Here is a 6,653-nt window from a genome sequence, read left to right as displayed (position 1 = left end):
CTCATCTTTGGCCTGAAAAGCGACACTACTATCACCGCTAGGGGGTTATTTTCTAATCTCTGAATGCAAAAATCCTGAAAAATTTGTTTTTTTTTGTTTTTTTTTAAAAATCGGGCTTTTAAAAAAATCACAAATTTTTCTGAATTTATTAAACCCAGAGGATGGAAACATCCGAATCAGAAAATCCAGCATCTCAGACCTGTCGAGGTTGCATATAAGTCAAAGGGAGAAGTCCCAATGATTTTTTTCATGTGCACTAAGTCTTGTGCAATACCCTGAAAGTTTTCGGAGGTTTCGGGCAAAAAAGCATAAGAAATCGGAGTTTTCTGGTGAAAAATTGTGAAAATCTGATTTTTTTCCCCCGCAAAGCAAATTTTTGGGAAAACTTATTAATAAATAAGCATAAAAAACCAGAGCGGATTTGATTGGAGTTTGTAGCAGAAACTGTTGAGATAAAATCGGACTTTGATAAATAACCCGCTATGTGTTTCCCATGTATGTGAATAAGAGACCGCAGGTGTGTTTTGGAGCGTGTGGTAAACACACCAGTGTAGAAGAGTCCAATAAAACGTCAGCCTAGTGTCTAATGAATGACAACTGTTCCAATATACAATAATTACAAATATTCAATGGTTTTAACAATATTTGTAGATGTAACTGGTGTTTGTCTGGATGTTCATATTCTGTACGCTACTATTTCTAACAATGTAGCAGAAACCAGCTGAACCAACAGGAGTACTGACTTCTGCGACCCTGTTTCAAGGGTCAGAAAGGGATAAACAAATAAAGCTTTCACTTACAGTATATTTCCTAATAACTTCAACACCATTGAACATTTTAATTCACTTATACTGGAGAGTTGCTTAGCATTACATTTTGTTTCATAAGGCAAAAAACACTCTTTGGATGGAGGACCACTTTAAAGGGAAACTATCATTGTGAACATAGCTGGTATCTTAAAATATATCACATAAAACAACCCATAAGTAAAACACTATTTCATATAAATAAAGCCTTTACATCAAAAATATACTTTTTTTGTTCTGTGTGCTGTTGGTTAAAGGTGGCCATAGATGGGTAGGTTTTAGCTGCTTCAGTCCAAGTTGGCAGCTTATCTGTCCATGTATGGAGCACTGACAGGCCTACCCAACTGATATCTGGCTGAAAATCGGACAGGCTTAAAAATCTTGTTTTTGTGAAGACTACCTCATTTTGTTGATGCAGTCCTTGCCCCAGCAGCCTGGATCCCCGTCACTGTGATCCAATCATATTGGGGAAATATCCACTTGTTTGCCGACCTCACCATGTATGGTTAGCTTAATGCCATATGGAAATAATATCATTACAAGTACAAGGCTTCCCATTAGCTCCTATGAGGCAATATGCTCTGACAAACAAAGAGCATGGATGCATGCTAGGTTACATCAGCCATTGCAAGGACAGAGCTGTGTCTTATACTCTCACAATTCTTCCTGTTATAGTTAGTACCTTTATTATTTCCTGCCAGGTGATGACACACATAGCATTAAATAAAGGTGGTTCAAGGTAAAACGTAGGGCAATTTTTACTCATATGTGTGTACAGCGAGACGGGCCCCCCTGCAGGAAAAATTTTCAGAGGGCCTGGTGCACATAGGCACTCCTGCCCTCACCAATCCCCCCCCCCCCGGCTGCGAGGGGGTGATTTCAACTCTATGGAGGAAACAAACCCTGCGGTCCGGTTCCCCCATTTCTCAGGGCCCCCCTCAACCACGGGTCTGCTTCCTCTATAGTGATACCAGTCTGTCTGTGCCAGTTTGGTAAGATTCATTATAAGCCACATCTAGATTATTAATAAGGGGACATTTATGATCGTATTTGTGGATGTGTAAATTTCCCCTTGAAAAAATCCTGTTCATTAAAGGTACTTGTGTCAAAAGGCACTTCTTGAAATCCCGTATTGTTGTGCTCAGAGCTACCTGATCCACCCTGCCTCCTGTTCTAAATTGAGTCCAATGTCCCTATTGAAGCAGAAAAACCCTGCAGTGAAGCTTCAGGGTTCCACAGCTCATGTGCACCTATAGAATGGGGCGCATGTCATTTGATGCTGGACAATGGACATGATGCCAAATGGATTTAAAAATTGTTCAGCACAATTTTGTTAGATTAACATCTATATGCAACACATTAACCACAATTGCATCAGGTGCATTTCCCCCTTACAACAACAATCATGCTGAATTTATAGGATAAAATGCTGCACTGTAGGTAAAAATATGGTGAATCAGGGGCGTAACTATAAAGGAAGCAATTGCAGGGGGATCTAGTTGGTATAGGGGCCCACAAGGCCCTAATTCAAATACAACTTCAATAAATATTAGTAAAACAAGGAAACCTTTAAACATTTTGGGGGCCTGAAAAATAATTTGCTGTGGGGCCCAGTGATATCTAGTTACACCACTGTGGTGAATTCAAACTCTCTACAAATCCAGAATACCAATATGGCTTTATAGTTAATTAGTTGCTCCTGATGTCAGGCCCGGATTTGTGGAGAGGCCACCAAGGCCTGGGCCTAGGGCAGGAAGATTTTAGGGGGCAGCATGCTGCCCAACCTCACCCACATTGTTTCAGAAACACTGGGGATGTGCAGAGATACAATAATTTTTAAAATTTCCCATGTGCCAATCTCCATTGCTGTAGTCCAGATGAAAATATGAGCGAATAAAAAGGAAGGGATGGGGGCAATGAATGACAGTGGGCCTAGGGGGTGCCCGGTATGTATATCCAGCCCTGTCTGTTGTAGCACTGCACTGCACATGCAATAACTTGAAAGGGCTTTTCCCAAAACATATAGTAATACACAATTAAATACTAATTGCAGCAAAGTCCCTCAGTGTCAGTTGTTTTCCATGATTCAAGATAGGGTAAAAATATGGTGATTTGTGCTTGTAATTGCATTTTGCATGCTGCTCTTACAGTTGGAAATTACCCTTGTGGTTTTCCTTCAAGGAATGAGAAAAGGTTTGTTGTTTTAAAGTTGAATTTTGACTCTTGCCATAACCTGCAAGGAGGAGATGTGATCAGGCCACAGAAATTAGTACAAGTTCATATGGGTTTTGGTGGAAATTTTCTTAACATTTTTAGGGACCCAATTATTAAACCTCAATTTTTTCTGGTCGAGGTTTTTTAGGGGAAGAACTAAAAACTACATTTTTTTAGATTTATCATACCCCCAAAGCTGCTAAAAGTCCGAAAATATACCATCTCAAACTTGTCAAGGTCATGTAGAAGTCAATGGCAGATGTCCCTGAAGTTGTCTCTTGACTTCGTGATCTGCGCTGGATAATCTGCTAAAGCCAGGGCCTTGCCACACATTTGGGCCTGCAGGCGGTAACTCGGAAAGATGCCGCAGCAAAAAGCAGAAAAAAAAAGCCGCGTAAGGGAAGAATGCACACAAATTTGGGCCTGCAGGCGGTAACTCGGAAAGATGGTTCTATTTGGCGACAATTTGTACCATAGGAATTGACGCTAGATTTTGTTGTGAAGTGTTATCTCTCCGTTTTTTTTTAGAGAAAAATGATTGATAGATGAGTTGAAATCATGGAAAGGAGTTTGGTTGAATTTGTTTTCAAACAATTAGATTGATTTGAGTTTTAGTAAATGCGCCCCCTAAATGTATTTGCAGTTGTATGCAACTGATCAGAGCAATGTACATTTCTGCTGAACCTGTATCATGCAGATTTGTAATTTCTTTGCTATGCAATTCATATATCTTTTATTCTGCCCTGGGCTGGTGTGAGCACTGCCACCTGATTGGTATTTCATCAGCCTAGCTGTAAAAGACTAATCAAGGTGTGGGCAGAATTACAATTTTACCAGCAATGTATATGCTGCTAAACTCCCCCAGCCTACCCTGAATCATCAGTTACATGTTGGCCCCCCTTCTATCCTACCCCTGTGTTGCCCACCCAGGGCTGGTCCTATCAAATGTGGGGCCCAAGTGGAACCATGTTGGCGGGCCCCCTAGACAAAGTGTTGCTGGCTACTGAATACACAAGTATTTAGGAAAATAAGGGCATACAGGCACAAAATAGAAAGGAAAGGGGCAGACAAGGTAAGAGAGTGAGAGGGATGAAATAGGGGCACATAATAGGGGCACACAGGGTAAGAGAGAGAGGGAGGAAATAGGAGAGTGGACTGGGCCAATTAGTTTGGGGCAGGCTGGGCTGATTCAGCTTGGGAGCAGGCTTGGTTGGATTGGGGGCAGGCAGGGCCTATCAAAGTTGGAGGAAAGCTGGGCCTATGAGAGTTGGGGGCGGGCTAGACCTATGGAGTTGGGGCATAGGCTGGCTTATCAGAGTTGGGGGTGGGCTGGACCTATGGATTTGGGGGTGGGCTGGACTCTCAAAGTTGGGGGCAGGCCAGGCAGCATCATGTGCTGGGGGAAATACTATCTGTGCTGCCCTCTGGTGCGGGGCCCCCAGAGGTGCGGGGCCCTATTGGGCCCAATTGGTCCAATAGGCCTAAGGCCGGCCCTGTGCCCACCCAACTCACAGAAGTTTTGCTCTATTGGACTCAATCTGCGCCACCGCCTCACCCTGTATTTCACCACCACTGCCCGTCTTATGTCATTATGCTGCTCCTCGTGATCTCGTTCTGCTCCCATATTGAATCATGCATGAATTATTAATACTACACAAGTCCATCCCGAGCTTGGTCAACTTTGTTGAACATATCAGTAAATGGACTCGCACTCCATAATCAAGTGAATAAATGTGTCTTTATTCTTTAATGCGTATCCGACGTTTCGGCCCACATTAGGGCCTTTTTCAAGGATCGCATTAAAGAATAAAGACACATTTATTCACTTGATTATGGAGTGCGAGTCCATTTACTGATATATATATATATATGTATGTGTATATATATATATATATATATATATATATATATATATATATATATCTCCGCTATCCTACTTTTTTATAGGATTATAAACCATGTATTGGTCAATAATTGAATATAATCTGCATCAGTGTATACATCCAACTATTGTACAGTGCTTCTAAATATGTTGCCACTTTTTTAAATACATATTAATAATCACAAAAGTGTGCAAGGCTTTGTGGAGACTGGAGTCTTGGTTGTAGGATAGCTTCTACATTTTTTCAATTGTATATGTAGTGAGGACAAGCAGAGCATGGAGTCCTGATTCCTCACATGATGCGGTGCTGCATTGTGCAGTAGGGTTGAGTGGAGTGGGCAAGCGCAATGATGCTAATTCCCCTCTGTTATGACAATAAATCTCTACTGGTTACAAAACACAGCAAATCTCCCCTGTGTGCCAGTACCCTAAATGTAGCTGGTAGCTACAACATTTTAGTTATCAATGCAAGGATGATTGTAATTATTTTTTTTATTAAACACAAGCACTTCTTTAGCACTTTAGTGGCATCCCAGGGGTTCTTACTGACCTGAGAAGGCCTTTCTGTTGCTGCCCCCTCACACCTGGCTCTTACTGTTCCTAGCACTGGAGCAGCCAAGTTTATAGCATTTATAATGTCCAGCTTATAGTAAAACAGTATCGTAAGTAATATTAAATAGAGGGATTTTGGGTGGACTCCGTGATCATACATTTTGTGGCCATTGTATATGTAATTCACTTTGGTAATATGGTGTGGTCAATGGCCAGGGGTTTACTTGTGGGATGGTAATAAGATGTATGTTGTTTGTTACATACCAGGGGAAGTTTAGGGAAGGAGTTAATTTTATGCTGCAATAACCAATAAACTCTATAGTAGTGATGTGCGAGAAACTACCCTTACGGCATAAAATGATCATTCCTGGACTCCTTTCAGGACATTTCTGGACTCATTTAATAAATCAATGCAGATAAAACAGAGTTTCCCACTGCCTTTTATCATTCCTATGTTACCGTAGTTTTCCAGAATGACATGGGTGATTGCAGGGCCGCCATCAGGGGGGGACAGGGGGGACAAGCGTACCGGGCCCGGGCATGAAGGGGGGCCCGGCAGCGCTGCATTTTTTTGAAGATCCGGGCCCCCCTTACGAGCGCCCGAGCCGTACGTCATTCCTCTTCAGTGCCGAATGCGGAAGTGCCGAAAAGCCGAAGCCGATGCGCCGAAAAGACCCGAAGTCACGGAAAAAGCCGAAGTCCCGAAGTCACGAAGCGCCGAAAAGACCCGAAGTCACGAAAACAGCCGAAGCCGAAGTCCTGAAGCAGCGCAAAGACCCGAAGTCACGAAAACAGCCGAAATTGAAGTCCTGAAGCGGTGAAAAGACCCGAAGTCACGAAAGGAGGCGAAGTTGAAGTACTGAAGCCATGAGTTCAATTCTACTGAACACCAGTTTGTGTTTTTTTTTTTTTTTAATCCCCTGGCCACCAATGTATTATTTTAATATTCTATAGGCCCCTGCCACCAATCTTTTTTTTAAAACTTTTGTTTTTGGGGCCCCAATTTTTTTTTAACTCGTAAGGGGCCCCTTGCCACCATTGTTTTTTTTTGTTTTTTTTTTTTTTAAAAAAAAATTAATTTTCTTTTTGGTGGCCCCAAATTTTTTTAACTTGTAAGGGGGCCCCTGCCACCAGTTTTTTTTTTTTTTCAAAAAAAATTATTTTTTTTTTAAATTTTTTTTTGGGGCCCCAATTTGTTT

Source organism: Xenopus laevis, chromosome 1L (assembly GCF_017654675.1).
Source record: "Xenopus laevis strain J_2021 chromosome 1L, Xenopus_laevis_v10.1, whole genome shotgun sequence".
NCBI lineage: Eukaryota > Metazoa > Chordata > Amphibia > Anura > Pipidae > Xenopus > Xenopus laevis.
This window is presented reverse-complemented; position numbering follows the sequence as displayed.